Source organism: Meles meles, chromosome 2, assembly GCF_922984935.1.
Source record: "Meles meles chromosome 2, mMelMel3.1 paternal haplotype, whole genome shotgun sequence".
Classification (NCBI taxonomy): Eukaryota; Metazoa; Chordata; class Mammalia; order Carnivora; family Mustelidae; genus Meles; species Meles meles.
The window spans coordinates 102,381,479-102,398,635 of NC_060067.1; positions in this window are offsets into that span (position 1 = coordinate 102,381,479).

Here is a 17,157-nt window from a genome sequence, read left to right on the forward strand (position 1 = left end):
CAGACAAGACCAGTGGAGTGGAATACATGGGCCACAAATAAAATATTGCAAGTTTAAATGGATGTATGGGTAATCATCTATAGCATCATCTGAAATTATTTACCAAAATAAGTTATAAAGAACTAAATAAGTTATCAACCAGAAAACACAGATACAATATAGGTTGATTAATTTTACAATAGTGGAAGAAATTACAGAAGAAAATATCTACCATGTAAAATATTGAATCCTCTGTTTAAGAAAAATGACTAAAAGTTATTTTTTTTTTAAAGTTTCATTTATTTATTTGACAGAGAGAGAGAGAGATCACAAGTAGAGAGGCAGGCAGAGAGAGAGGGGGATGCAGGCTCCCTGCTGAGTAGAGAACCCAATGTGGGGCTCGATCCCAGGACCCTGAGATCATGACCTGAGCCGAAGGCAGCGGCTTAACCCACTGAGCCACCCAGGTGCCCCAAAAGTTATTTTTTTTTAAGATTTTATTTATTTATTTGACAGAAACAGAGACAGCAAGAGAGGGAATACAAGCAGGGGTGTGGGAGAGGGAGACACAGGCTTCCCGCTGAGCAGGGAGCCAGACTCCTCAGGGGCTCAATCCCAGGACCCTGGGACCATGACCTGAGCCATAGGCAGACACCTAACGACTGAGCCACCCAGGCACCCCTCTATTATTTTTTGATACAGACCATATTGAAACAAAATGATGGTTGCCTACCCAATACCCATTTTCTCCTATTTACTTACTAACAGAACTCCAATTTTGTCAAAGGAGCAAAGTGTCCAACTAAAAACCCTGTTTTAGACATCCTTTTTTTTTTTAAGATTTTACTTATTTATTAGACAGAGAGTCACAATCAGAAAGGGAACACAAGCAGGGAGAGTGGGGAAGGAGAAGCAGGCCTCCTGCTGAGCAGGGAGCCCAATGCGGGGCTCGAGCCCAGAATCCTGGGATCATGACCTGAGCTGATGGCAGATGCTTAATGATTGAGCCACCCAGGCAGCCCTGTTTTAGACATCTTTGCAGCAAGAGGGTGGCTATGTGGTAAGTTTAGAAAGAAGCAATGTGTCGGAGATATTAAAGAGGGCATCCAGAGGAACTTCATAAAAGAGACAAACTGTTAGTGAATGCCTGGGCCCCTCAGAAACCCTTTATCTGCTCTGTGTGCCCCATGCCCTCGTTTCCGTGGGTTCTGATCCAGCTGGCACCTAGTACTTTCTTCATCTACCCTTGAGCTATTAGAGCATCTTTGCCACTGTGATTGGGGCAGAAGTCTGAACGTGGGAGCTTCTTGGCTTTAAAAGGACACACACCTACATGATTTATGCTCAGAGTCCAACGTCAGGCTGTAGCATCCCCCTTGCTTGGCTTTACCTTCTTCTCTATGCTGTTTCCCTTACTCTCTTTATCAACTTCTCCTAGAAATACTTCCCTAGTCTGCTTCCAGGGAATCTGACCTAAGACATATTCTCAACTGGCCTGCCCATTCATCTTTTGTTCCTTCACACTGCTACATTTTCCCCTTTTTAGCGCATGGATGGAATGCCTGAAAGTCCTGCAGCCATCAGGCAACCACGAGGCAGTAAGTACCAAGTCACAGATCCAGACACTAGGGATCATATAGCAGAAAGATGGAGAGAGCCATAATACCTGACGGTTTAATTAAGTTGTCACAGTAGCCCTGGAATGACATCCCTAGACTTATTTTTGCATGAAACAAGTAACGCTTTGTTGATATGTCTGGTGTGGCACATAATAACATCCCCCAAAGATGTCCACATCCTAATGCCTTACCCGTAGCTATGCCATGTTACATGGCAAAGAGGAAATAAGGGTGCAGATAGAATTATGGTGGCTACTCTGCTACCTTAAAGCAGGGAGAGTATGCTGGATGATCCAGGTGGGCCCAGTGTAAACACAACAGTCTTTAAAAGTGGAAACAGGATGCAGAAGAGAGGTCCAAGCCAAAGATGATGTGATGGGGAACACCTGGGTGGCTCAGTAGGTTAAGCATCTGCCTTTGGCTCAGGTCATGATCCCAGGCCCTAGGATCGATTCCCACAAGGGGATCCTTGCTCAGCGGGGAACTTGCTTCTTTCGCTGCCTCCTCTGCTTGCCCCTCTGCCTGCTTGTGCTCTCTCTCTTTCTGACAAATACATTAATTAAATCTTAAAATAATAATAATAAGATGATGATGATGTGATGGTGGAAGCCGAAGTGGGAGTGACTACGTGAGAACGACCACCCACTTCTGCTGCCTGTAAAGAGGGAGGCCACCAGCCAAGGGACAGGCAGCCTCTGGAAGTTGAACAAGGCAAGGAAACAGATTCTTTTCCCTTGGGCCTCCAGAAGGGAACACAGTGCTGCCAATGCCTTGATGTCAGCCCAGTGAGACTCTTTTTGGACCTCTGAGGTCTAGAATCCTAAGAGAACAAATTTGTGTGGTTTAAACCACCAAGCTGGGTAATTTGTTACAGCAACAAAAGACAAGGAGTACAGCCATGTGTATAGGAACTTGGCCAAGAGAGTAGATCTTAAGCATTCTCATCCAAAAGAAGGTTACTGAGTGAGGTGATGGATATGTTAATTAACTTGATTGTGCTAATGACTTCACAGTGTATACATATATCAGATCATCACGTTGTACATTTCTAATATATACAGTTTTGTTTGTCAATTATTCCTCAATAAGGCTGGGGAGAGGGGAAGAAAATTAATAGACCTGGTTTTCTGTTACTTGCAGACTAATTCAGTCCTAAATGTTATTTTTTAACTAAAAACAGGTAATTTTTTTTTCAAAATTTTATTTAAATTCAAGTTAGTTCACATATAGTGTAGTAATAGTTTTAGGGGTAGATTTAGTGATTCATCAGTTACAAGTAGTATTTTTTATATAAGAAAAATCTTACTCAAATTAAAAAAAAACACTAAACCAATAAGTTGGTGGGAAAATAACATATGTAAAAAAAAAAAAAAAAACCCCACAGATGAGTAATTACAGGTGCTAAGAGATACCATGGAAATAGGTATTCCACAAACATACATGAAACATTTTTAAATATCCAGAGAAAATAATTATGTTAAAATATTACATAAAAAGCAAGACACAGAATTTATATTGTGTGTTTCCAAGTATATCTTTAAAATAAGCACTGAAAGACTTTAAAAAAGAACAAAAGGAAATATTTTGAGCTAGTGAGATTTGGGATGTATTTTCCTTCTATTACTTTTTTTTTTTAAAGATTTTATTTATTTATTTGACAGAAATAGAGACAGCAAGAGAGGGAATACAAGCAGGGGTGTGGGAGAGGGAGAAATAGGCTTCCCGCTGAGCAGGGAGCCAGACTCCTCAGGGGCTCAATCCCAGGACCCTGGGACCATGACCTGAGCCATAGGCAGACACCTAACGACTGAGCCACCCAGGCACCCCTCTATTATTTTTTGATACAGACCATATTGAAATGTCTAGTTTTCTCACTTTATTTAGTTATCTTTAATAGGAAAAAGAAAATAAACTTTGCCTTAAAAAATGATTACAACACAAATACAAAATAATTATAACCCCAAATGCTATTTGTAATAATACATGGAAGGAAGGGTAAGGCCAAGTGCTGGTACAAAGGAGGGGTGAGGCTTTGCCTGGGAACAGCGGGAAGGCCTCGCAGAGGAGCGGGCAGCTGAGTGGGGTCTCCCACAGGCCCATGAGGAGAGAAGGGCCCTGCAGACAGAGGAGTGCACGAGCCCAAAGTATTGAGTAAACTGTCAACAGCTGTGACAGCTGGAATGCTGCGTGGGAAGGAGAGAGCAGTGGAAGATTAGGTGTGACAGGTAGAAAACCCACCTGAAAGGGTTTACATCATGAATACTAGAGTTTGACCTTTCCTCTAGTGGGGATGTGACTCTTGGCAGGAAAGAGCCGTGATCATATTGGTATTTTTGTTTCAAGTTTCTTTTTTTTCATTTGTTCAAGTTTATTGCTTTTTTTAAAAATTTTCAAAGATTTTATTTATTTGTTTGACACAGAGAGAGAGATCACAAGTAGGCAGAGAGGCAGGCAGAGAAAGAGGGGGAAGCAGGCTCCCCGCGGAGCAGAGAGCCTGATGCGGGCTTAACCCACCGAGTCACCCAGGTGCCCCCATATTGGTATTTCATAAGGATTTTTCTGCCACAGTGTGAGGACAGACAGGGGACCAAAGGCAGTGGTAAGAGTTAGCTCTCTTGTAATTAAGAGGTCTGAACTGAATGAGGAGTTTATGAGCCAAGAGAATGAGTTAGAGGAAAGAAGGAGGCTGACTCCCAGCGTTGACTGATCTTCTTTTTACTAATAGTCCCCTGGTTTTTTAAATGAGAGCTACCATGCATACAGGAGGCCATGGGTATAAATGCATGGCATGTGCCGCTCCATGGATTATCTCAAAGGGAACCCATTCTTGTAATCACCCTGCAATGGATCATAGCTTGGACTAGTGGGGTCTCAGAGAAAGGCCCACTTGCTTGGGCCAAAAACCTAGAAGTCATCTTTTATTCTTTTCTACCCCTTGTATATCACACATTTAAGCCATCAGGAAACCCTGTCGGCTGTACCTTCCAAATATATCCAGAACTCAACCTCTTCTCCCCATCTCCACTGCAATCACCCCACTGCGAGCCACTGTCATTTCCAGCCTGGACTGTTGTGGTGTTCTGTTACTCCACTCATGCTCTCCACAGTCTGTTGTCCACACAGCTACTGGAGTGGCCCTTTTAATATGGGGGGAGGGTCATATCACATTGCTCCCTGTATCAGATCACCTTTCGTGACCCTAAGTCTTCACCCCTCTCTGCACTGGTGCCCTTTGCCAAGTAACTTGGGAGTGAACTCCCTTACTCTCTTTAATTCTGGGCTCAGCTTTGTGTTTTGCATAGTAGATATGACATAAAGAGATGTTTCAACTGGGTTTAAGCATTAAGGGTTTTTCTTTCGCAAAATGTGCTGAAGTCCATGCTTCTCCCAACTTAACTCAGGTCTGAATTTAAGCCTCACAAGATGCATCAGATTGGGAGAACCTAATTCACATCCAGAACTCCAGCTCTGAGGGTGTCCACGATTAGTAGGCTCTGCCATATGGGAAGGAGCACAAAAATCAGATTACCATCAACAGGAAGGGTCACTTCACGGTATCACCATGTCACCCTTTTCCAATGTGCCTTTCCAGATTGCCTTGCACAGTCTTGTCCCTGCACTAGCCCATCACCTTATGCTCCCCTCTTTTACACGCTGGCTAAAGGTCCTGGTCAGAATCCCACCTTTCCCCTGAGCCCTTCCCTACCCACACTGGCTCCTGTTGGTCTCTGTCCCACCCTGCACAGTGAGTTTTAGCAATCTCTTTCCAAACTCCACAGCTGGCATCAGATAAAGGGGAATCTCTGGTCTCTCTCACCGTGCACCTGTCCCCCTTCCTTCCCACTGTCCTCTGGACTTCACTCAGCTGCCCATTCCATCTTTGCCTTGTCATGGAAACTGACTGCTTAGCATCATCTCTTTGGCTAACTTCAAATCCTCAGAGTCATAGTTCAGATCAAAACAATCTCTTTCTCCTGATTTTTTTTCTCACTGAGTCACTTATTTGTAAACAGGACCAACTTATCCACAAGGTACTGCAGAGTACCTACAGGCCTTCAAAAATGTTTTTACACATTACTTTCTTTTAAAATTAGAAGAAAGGGGCACCTGGTGGCTCAGTTGGTTAAGCATCTGCCTTCAGCTCAGGTCATGATCCCTGGGTCCTATGATCAAGCCCCAAGTCAGGCTCCCTGCTCAGCACAGAGTCTACTTCTGTCTGTCTCTCCCTCTGCCCCTCCCCTCTGCTCATTCTCTCTCCCTCTCTCTCGCAAATAAATAAATAAAATCCTTAAAAATAAGTGAAGTGAGAAGAAAAAAGAAAATAATAATAATGAAGATATAATAATCCAACCTGTATTATATTCATCTTTGTACCTTTCACTTGTAAAATTTCATATCTACTTTTCCTTTCCTTTCCTTTCCTTTTAAGTGAAGGAAGGGATCCACAAAGATGAAAGCTGCTAAGGCCACCAAAAGTTATAATGTCCTAGCTGCTTTTGAATATGTTGCTATCTTCTGTGGGTATATATGTGCTTCAACTTAACTATAAACGCCTTCAAATTTTGTAAAATCTATTTTACATATTTGTTTTCCCTAGAGAAACTGTCTCTTTATTAGAAACTTGTTCTGGGACGCCTAGGTGGTCCACTCAGTTAAGTGGCTGGCTCTTGATTTCCACTCAGGTCATGATCTCAGGGTCTTGGGACTGATCCTGTCAGGCTCAGCAGGGCATCTGCTTCAGGATTATCACTCTCCCTCCTTCTACCTCTACTCTCCCTCCCCCACCTCACCCCAGCCCGTGCATAGGCTCCTATGCAGCTCTCACTCTTTCCCTCTCAAAAATAAATAAATAAATCTTCAAAAAAAATTTTTTTTTGTTTTAACTGGCTGACCAAGTGTAACATGCTCCCCACAATACAGAAAGCTCAGTAGCTGCATTTTCCTTTCTCCATTGTAGGATCAAAGCCACCAATGGCAGACTAAGTAAGGCCCACATAGTTTCTTAGTCTACATGAAGACAGTAGAGATGATCCACTGTCTTTCAATCTATTGCCTTTCTTTTTTGTTTTGTTTTTTTTTTAAAGATTTTATTTACTTCAAGGAGTCCAGTGTGGGGCTCAATCTCAGCACCCCAGGATCATGACCGGAGCCAAAGGCAGATAATTAACCGATTGAGCCACCCAGGCACCCCTCTACCATCTTTCAAACACTCCTGTGACTGAAAGTTCACAATCAGGTAAGCATTCTCACATGTTCTTAGAGGCAAATAAGAGGAGGCAGTAGGTTTTGCTCATTTGCTTACTCATTTATTCATATAGTGGAATCCTGGCTCCTTTTCTCTTACCAGTTGCACACCATTAGCAAGTAATTTAAACTCTCTTTGCCTCAGCTTTCTGTTCTAGAAACTGGAGAATAAATAACTATTAGTTTCAGAGAGCCATGATGAAGAATAAATGAGATCATCTACACCAAGACCTACAATGGTGTCTGAAAAGGACTCCAGAAATGGTGGCTGTCAATTAATTGGACAAAATTTGAGTGCCAATATATTTATTGAATGGATGCACATCAACAGAATGAACCAATACTGATCAAACCTCCAAGGGCCTTGTCTCTGCATTCTGTTTCTCCCCAGCTCTCCCCTGGTGAGCACACAGGCTGCTGAAACCTCAGGTCACTGTCACCCAGCTATGTAAATCAAGCACATTTGTCTTCACTGGTCTTCAGTTAGAATGAAGGCACCTCGAATGTATCTTACCCTGCCCAGTGTTGGCTGACTGAGGAGAGAATTTGTCCCCATCTCTATGGGGTTACAAAAGGAGCATCCCTGATGGTTGGGGGATGACTACAAAGGCACCCCTCTGATCTTCCCAGCTCCACTTTTGCCTCCACTTACAGACATACTCCATAGAGCCTCAGACCTATCTTTTCGAAGCTGTGCATTAAATCACACCACTTCCCCGATTATCCCTTTAACGGCATCTCTTTGTGTATAAAGTACGAACTCAATGGCTTGGCAAGCCCTCCTCTCCACGCCATCACTCCCATTTTCCCTCCAACTCCACACTCTGGTCTTGACCTTCATTTTTCAGTTCCTCAAGCAGCCTGTTCTCTTTATTTCACAGACTTTCTATCTGACTCCCCTTTGGAGTTCCCTCTGCCAATAGCCATCTTCTCTTTTCTCTTCATTGGCAATATCCCACCCTATCACTGGGAAATGACTCTGACCCCTAGAGCAGATTAGATCCCCTGGCTTTGCTCTCCTGTAGCACCTAGGGTTTCCCCAACCAGCACTGGAGTCTATTGTGATTATCTGTTTAATATCTGCTTTTCTCAACAGAGTGCAAGCTTGCTCACGCTCTCTCTCTCTACACACACACACACACACACACACACACACACACACACACACATATTTTTTGTCAGAGAGAGAGAGCGCGCGCATGCGTGGGCACAAGCACGGGGAGTGATGGGCAGAGGGAGTGGCAGGACCCTAGGATCATGAACTGAGCTGAAGGCAGACGCTTAACCAACTGAGCCACACAGGCGTCCATAAGCTTTTTTCTTTTTTTTTTTTTTATTGGGTCATCTCTATACCCAACATGGAGCTTGAACCCACAACCCCAAGATCAGGAGTCCTGTGCTCCACCAGCTGAGCCTCCTCCTTACACTCAGAGTGTAAGCTAATGGGGCCACTGTCATACCTGTCTTGTTCATGACTACTGTATCCTCAGCTCCTAACCCTGTGCTTGGTCCATACTATCTCTCAATACAGATGTGTTGACTGAAAGAATTAATTAATAAATTAAAGAATAAAGTCCCAAGGGAGTAATACGAAAATGAATCTCAATGCTGACAATCAGCCTGCCTCCATTAAAGTGACAAAATGCTGGGGCCAGAGAATAGGAGAGGTGTCTAGGTAAACCCCTCTACCCTTCAGTTTCCTCATCTGTAAATGGCGGACAGTTAAAAGCCTATCTTCTGGGGTCGTGAGGATTAAGTGAGTTAATAGAAATAAAACTGGCATTGTATGTGATTATTATTTTTATTATTCACAAGGGGTCTTTTTCCCAGGTGATGTACCTCATTCCACACAGTGAAGGCAGAGGCACTTTACTGAAACAAGCCTGTGTGGGAACGGCTGTCGGGGGACCGGCGGTGTCCAGTGCCCCACCCCAGAAAGGCAGGCAGCAAGAGTGGCTGAGGTCACTACTCCCTGGAGTGTCCCATTATCTACAACATGGTACAAAGTTGAAAGTTATGACCCTGCTCTGTGAAAATGCATAGAAGCCGCTGCTGCATTTTCAGCCCATCTGGAGAACTGGGCCCAATGAGTATTCCATCTTTATCCTCTCTAGTCCCTAAGAATAACACATCAAAGAGCATGTTTGCATCCCCGCAACAGATAACAGCACTGCCATAAGCTTCAGGGTCCACACATGCTACAGACAGAATGAATAATTTCACATATTTATAAAATATGAATTAACCTAAGAAATACATAACTCCAAGTAAAATGTCTGCTTTTTAAAACTGAACAGGGAAAGACACTTTGATAAATGAAAGGCTAGTACATTTTCATTATATAGTATCACCAAATTGGCATTTATCACAAGAAACACATCACTCAGATAAACAGATGTTGACAAAACGGACGCATCAGGTTATTTTCAGGGTGGGTGGGGGAATCCAGGCAACTGACTTTTGAAATTATATTTGATTATTTGGCTTTCTTTTTAACAATAGAAAAGCAAGTAATATGATCAGTAAGAATTCTAGAGGCTCTAGTGGATTTATATAAGAACAGTAAATTACTTGTAAAGACTGTGGCGTATTTACCTTTGTCTCGTGTATGATATACCATGTCTGTGTGCAGCCCAATTCGCTTTGATGGTACACAGCCATTCTCTCGGAAGCCCTGCCTTCTCTTGCTCTGCTCTGTGTTGAGAGCTTCCCTTAATAGCCGAACTGGTTTCCCTGGAAGAAGAAAGAGAAAGCAGTCTGAGAAATGCATGTGTTAGATTTCTTCCTTTTCCATAATACTGTAGTGACCACTTACATTCATAGTCCAAGGTGTAAAGATCCATACATCAGCTTTGTAAACAAGTGTTAAAAATGTAAAGTAGGATCCTATATTATCAATACCATAGCAAAGAAAAAATTTGCCAGTCTATTCTACAAGGACATAATATACTAAAAATCAACGTTCTTTCTTCTCATGTCCTTGATCCTGATACAGTACTATATCTGCAAGAATGCTTAAACATGTGGATTTTTTATTACTGGGGCTTGGGGATTATTTTGTTGCTAAATAGGCTTGAGGGGGGACTATGTATTATCTATGAGATGTTTCTAAACGTTAAGGGCACACCATTAGAAAAGAGCAACTTTGTAGCTTAATGTTCTACTTCCTTATAAAGAATTTTCCAACCGGAACCTGAAATAATGCTGTTATTATATATAATATACACATATAAATATATGTAAGTGTATACACACACACACACACTCACTCACACACCTACACAGACGCTCTATAACCACAACAGAAAAAATAAGATTTGAAGAAGAAGAAAGTATTAGTATCACCTCCAGGTAAAGAAATATGTGACCCAAGATGGAAGGCCTTTATATATAAAGCCAAGAATACTTATTTCCACATTGCAAAATGTCAAGTTTTGCAGAGATAATAGCACTGGCTGGAAAATGTTAATTACAATAAATCTCCCAGAAACCCCCTGAGCTAGAATCTCTCCCTGTAGTTCAGGATGGTCTGTGGAGCGGACCAAGGAGCTGGCTCCTGCCTTCCTCTCCTGTTCTCTAGTGTTTTCTGAATGCTCCCAGGTAAACTAGAAAATTTCCTTGTGGCATCCAAAAGGACCCGAAGTTACCCTTAGTGGAAACTCCCTAAGGACCCCCCCCCGCCCCCCGCAGCCACAGCCATGAGCACCCAACCAGAAAGTCACCAGAATCAGGCTTGAGAGACCTATCGCAACTGGGGCCACCCGGTCTGTTAGCAATGCCCACCTGGGCAGACACTCAAGCCCTGCCCCCACACACGGAGCCACCGAGAGAAGGGACAAGATCCTTCCTGCTCCACACTCCTCCAACCTCCACATGGATCTGAGCTAATGCGTTCTTCCCACTAGCACACTCAGGGAAAACCTGTTGAGTACAGAATCAAAGAGCAGTGCACAGAAAGAAGAGAAGCTGGAACAGTGTGGGGTATCGGCACTTGCTAGAACCCTCAGTACTGAAACGTCTTCATACCTGTTCCTTCACAGCATAAAGGGTGACACTGCTGAATTCCAAGCTGTGACCCTGAAGGATATGTTGCATAGAAAGCTTATTTGAAAACAGGGAAGAAAAAGAAAGAAGAAAAAACGGGGAAGAAGGGGGATGGCCAATGTATAAAAACTACCTTGAAAAAAAAAGTTAAGTAAAAACTACCGTTTTTTGGAAATTTCTATTGTACTAAGGACTCTGCATGCATTATCTCTAGACGTTTCTGTGATCATTCAATTCTACAGAGGATGAAACTGAAGCTCAGAGACATAAGTAATTTGCCCAAGATTACATAGCTGGTGATATCTGAGTTAGGTTTGAACCAAGATTTTTAAGACTCCGTGCTTTTAATCACTAAACCAAACCATACTGCTTTATCTTTACAGATTAGGCAAATGTGGACAGTATGAAAAAGAACCCACTTATTGATTTAACAAGCAAGACTTTTTATCAAAATACATGACAAGCTTATCGATAGTGTTTGAAGGAAAATATTATGAAGGTGTAAAGAAATGTGAGTTTGTCTTTATATTGTACACATACAAATATACACACAGTGGTTAACTTAATGGAATGGTGCAAACACAGGAAAGCACATGCAGGGCAGAAAGGCTGTATCACGTGATCAAATGATCTGATTCTGTGGTCATTAGGGTTTCCCTCCAGCCATATGACAAGAACCTACATGGTTAACCCCAGAGGCAGCAAAGAGCAAGATTGCTGCCTCCTTCTGTGGGTTAATCAAAGAATAATACTAAGTGTAGTGTAGTTTCCTGACCGGATTCTGGAACAGAAAAATGACACAAATGGGAAAACTGGTGAGACCTGAGTTTAGTTAGAATTAATGTACAATCAGTGTTAATTCCTTGGTTTTGACAAATCCCCCACGGTTATTTAAAATATTAACATTAGGACAAACTGGGTGAAGGGTACACAGGAACATTATACTATCTTTGGAATTTTTCCATAAACCTAAAGTTACTTCAAAATTTTTTAAAAATGTGTTTAAAAAGATAAGTAAAATTTAAATGTAAAAATAAGAGAAAAAGAAAGAACACAATGCTAGAGGCCAGGAAATCATCTTTTCTCATCATATCCAAACAGAAAAACCATGCAGGATAATTTTGCAAATGTTCCTAATAAGATCTCACAGATGCGAAATTATTGGCTGTATATTTACATAGAGAGAAAGATGATTTTCAAAGATTAGAAATATGCGTCAGTAAAGCAAAAATCTTGCTCTGTCTGAGTAACTCTCTGGTGAGCTTACCCTCTTGTTAGTACTTCATTACAAGAGATTATTTTATTGGAGTAAGTATCAAAAGAATCTGCTACTAGACACAAAAAGAGACTTGAAAAAAATTGCAAAAAAAAAAATACCATGTTCTTGGTCAAAGACTAACATCCTAAAATTCAATTCTCCCTATGTCAGTCTGTAAACCTGACATGTTTCCAACTACAAAATTAACTATTTCTGTGGGGGAACTGGATAAGCTGGTTTCAATATCCATAAGCAAGCAAGAATAGCCATGAAAACCTGGGGGAGGGGGAAGTAATAGAAGAGAGTGTGAGAACAAGCCAGATTTAAAATACATGATAAAACTATAGTTTTAATTTTTTTAAAGTAGGCTTCATGTTGGACTTGAACTCAGGACCCTGAGATTAAGACCTGAGCTGAGATCAAGAGTCAAACTGTTGACTGACTGAGCCACCCAGGCGCCCCTAAAAGTATAGCTTTAAAAACAAAGTGGTACTGGTGCACAACAGGTCAAACTGATCAATGAAAGAAAACAGAATGTTCATAAAAGACTTAAATTCTTGGGGTGCCTGGGAGGCTCAGTCAGTTAAGCGTCTGCCTTCGGCTCAGGGCACGATTCCAGAGTCCCAGGATCCAGCCACATTGGGTTCCCTGCTCAGTGGGGAGTCTGCTTCTCCCTCTCCCTCTGTTCCTCGCCCCTCACGCTCGCTCTTGCTCCCTCACTCTCGCTCGCTAACTCTCAAATAAATAAATAAAATCTTAAAAAAAAAAAAGACCTAAATTCTTGAGGTAAGTTAATACATAAGACTAACTGTTCAAAGCATTAATGAAAAGATGTATCATTCAATAAATGGCGCTGTGGAAAATGTTAGTAAGGCTGATCTTTACCTTGTACCTCCCAACAAAAATAAATTCCCAGATGTATCAAATATGAACTAACAGGCAGAGAGATGAAAACCTGGAAGAATTTTTTAAAATAACCTATTTTGGGGAAAGCCTCTTGTATAAAATAAAACTTTTAAGTCATAAAAGATAAAGACCTGGATATTTGTCTATATAAAAATAAAAATTTTCCACATAGGGTAGGGAGTGAAGAGATGAAATAAAAGAAAACACAAACGGCAAACTGGTAAATAAGTGTGTGATTCATCTCTTAGAAAAAAAGGCTAGCATTATTAATATATAAAGATCTATAGGAAATCAACAAGAAAAAGAATAAAGCCCAATAGGAAAGTGAACAAAAGATATGAACATATAGGTCACAGAGTAAGAAATGCAAACAGCTCTTTAAACTTAAGCTAAGATGTTCACCCTTACCAACAAGATAGGTATACATTAAACTACACGAAGGCACTATTTCACTTTCCAAACTGGCAAAGATCCAGACATTTGACATCACACTGTGTTACCAAGTTTGTGAGGAAAAAGGCATTCTCATATATGGCTGGCATGAGTATACATTGGTATCTTGTTAAGGGAAGAAAGCAAACCCAATTTCAAACAAAACCACCAGTGCTCATACCTTCCAACCTAGCAATTCCAATTCTAGTGATTTACCCGGCAGGCTCACTCTCACACTTCCAAAATCCCACAACTACAAGAACATTAATACCACACTGTTGTTGGTAGCAAAATATCAGAACTTACCTAAACACACATCCACAGAGGATGGGTTAAATAATCTAGGTAACACCCATGTAATGGAATACCATGCCACAAATTCTAGGTAGAGGCTGAGAAGGAAAGCCCTTCAGAATCTACTGAGTAAAAAAGGAAAACAATGAATAACATGCCATCATGGTAGGGGGAGGGTGTTTATACATGGATATAGGTGGACAGTTGGCTGAGGGTACAAATGTAGGAAGAGACTTGGTGACAGAATTTTGTAGGTTTTCTCTGTTGGCCTTGCTAATGATTGTACAATGAACATTAATTCCGTTTTAAATAAGGACAATAAACAAAGCTAATTTTATAAGAAACTCAATCAAATGCCCTGTGACTACTCAAACCCATTTCTGAGAAGAAAGTGAAATAAAACCACCTGGTTCTTGAAGCCCCCCTCCCAGATCGTGAGCGGTCCCCACCCTCTCCCTGGGAAAACAATGTAGTGTTAAACCCTCAAAGCCTCCCAGCTCAGTTGTTAAGGTAATTGTGTTTACTCTTTTCCAAACAAAGTAATTTGAATCAGAAAAGTAAATGTGCTCAGTCTTCAAGCTCTTTGATGTCATCTTCCTCCTTGCTCTAGAGTGTGCGACACCGCCCACAGCACGGCGGCCGGAGCGTGACACGCAAATTCTATAAGCATTGCCATAGCTACACCATGTTGCTTGTGATAATGATGTAAACCAAATAAAGCATAAAGAAAATCAAATTTGAAATCAAATAATACGCCCCAAAAAACACAAGCTGTGGGTTTTTTCTGCCCTTTGAACACTTGCGGAGATGATGAAACTTTGGAGTATTTTTCAATTTCGGAACAATTTTTAGTGTCGCAGAGTCCCCGAGACAAGACTATTTTCTTTCCTGAAAATAACATCTGATCAAGGCAAATGGTATGTTTGAAACATTAAGAGCCAGCCTCAGTACCTCCTAAGCCCATCAGTTGCTTTCCCTCTAGATGACCCTTGTTAAACATCATACCAGCTCTAAATGTGATTTTAGGATTTTAGGTTTCTAAGACTCTGAAGCTGGTGGCTGTTTAGTCATGCAGGCTGGATCTATGCAGGCAAAGGACAGAGCCGTCCATGCTGTATTAGATGAACCATCCGCGTCATCCAAATCAAATCCTCCGGTCTATGAGACACCTACTGTCTCCTCCACCTCAAAGAGCCGAGCTGTCAGTCCACTCTGAACACTTTGCTGAGTGATGGGTCTATCATTTGGAGCTCCAGTTTCCTTTAACTGTTTCCCCCTTTTTAACACTCCTTCCCCACCCCTACCCCCGCTTTTTCTTGTAAAAAACATATTTGAAGTTGGAAGGTATTTAAGAAGAAAAAAAATAGAGAAAGATTCAAAAGAAATCTGGTAGACTATCCTTTGCTCATTTAACACCCTAAGGTTAAGCTTCTTTAATAGCATTTAAATCCCTGGGTTTGGGGTTTTTTTGTTTTGTTTTGGTTTGGTTTTTTTCATTACTTTATGTACTTGCAATAAAAACATTCTTTAGACTTTAGAAATTCTAAATAAAACAAGAACAAAAGAGCGGTCCTTCTTTTCAGCTCTCCACCCAAATGTTACCATTGTAAATCAAGGTAAGAAAGTAAATTAACTGCTGGCATTTAAATGTTTGCTGTCCCAAATATTTATTCCTCTCCACTCCCCTAAATTTGTTTCATACAAAACAATGCTCATAAAAACAATAAATATTCATTCTTTATCTACTAAAATTTTTAGATCAAAGTACTGTGCGGCCCAAATCCTCAACAGCAAAAAAAGTAACATTGTTTGTTCAGCAGGAAGCCTTCAACTTCCCAACAGCAACCTGACGGAGCGTGGTTCCCATTTATCTCTAAGTGCTGCGATGCTCAGTATAGACATAATAATCTGATTACAAATCCATAGTTGCACAGACGCTTTGCAAACAGAATTTCACTTACCCTTTACATGCACACTGTGCTGGCAGGCCTGCTCATTGTTGCACACACCACACCAAGCTGTCTTTCTGTGTTTGCATGTTTGCTTCCCACTGCTAGAACGTACACTCTAGAGAGGAAGTCAGTCTCCTCTATCTCTGCAGCCTCACAGCGGGTTACGCCTTCTTGAGGGTGTCAGGGGAGTCCTTCGCAGAAGAGGTGACACAACCTGAGTCTTGAAGAACGTTCAAGCACAGGGAAGCCACATGACCAAAGGCCTAGAAAGCGGCGCGGGGTTCAAAATACCTGGAGCCTACCGTATGAACTTGGGCCAGACGGCATAAGACTGCTGCGTGGGAAAAGAAAGCCTGAGGGACAATCCACAGTGGAGCACAGGGACTTTTTAGTCCCCTTGCTGTAAGCAACAGAGGGTGTTCATTGAACACGTTTTCCTCTTGAAAATCTTTATCTTTATTCATGTTAATTGGGAAAAAAAACCATTATTTCATTTTTAAGAAAAAGCAAATAGTAAAAACGTATATAGAATAAAAAGCAAACGATTCTGCCCCATTCCATAGAGGTAACACTTTAGTGTTTATCATGGACTTGGACTTCCCAGTGAAGCATGTTTTAAGCAAAAAACTGTCACGATCAGATTCTGTACCAAAAAAAATCACTTTTGAGTATAAGGTAGTGTAATTGAAGACAGAGAGACTCTCCACGTGACTGGGGCAGTTCTTACAGACAGGATGAGAGCCAGTGGGGCGGGTAGCACCAAGGGGCAAAGACAAGGGCACTCAGGTCCTCATCATTTGCAAGGGTGACTAAGGCGGGCAGTCGAGGTAACATGTTAATTTGGGCTTCAATTAATGGGTTTGGAAATACAGAAGAAACACAGGTTTGTGGGAGGAAAGTAGGAATATAATTTTGGACCTGATGAGTCTGATGTGGCCATGGGCCAGCCAAGAAAGAATGTCTTGGATCTGGGGCTGAAGAGAGAGCTAGGGAGTCAATTGTGTGATGGTGAGATTGCTCAGGAAGGACAAGAGGAAGGCCTGTATTTAAGAAACAAACAGAGATGGGGGCCTTTACAGTGAGATGGAGAAGGAGCAGACCTAGACGGGAAGAAAGGAGAATAGAGTCACAGTCAGTAAGTCAGGACAGACATTCAGGAAGGATCAACAATGTCAAATGTGGTGGAGGGAACGAGTAATTTGATTCGAGTGAAAACAAGCTTTGTTCTTAGTGGTCATCAGGGAGCTTAACTGGAATGGGTTCAGCATGTCAGTTACATATATTATTAGAAAAGGACAGGAAGGAAATATAACACAATGTCAACAGTAATTATTTCTGGGCATTGGGATTATGGGTGATTGTTACTTCATACTTTCCTAGAAAAGAGCTGAGGAGTTAAGGGAGGAAGAGGGTACAATATTCCAACAGG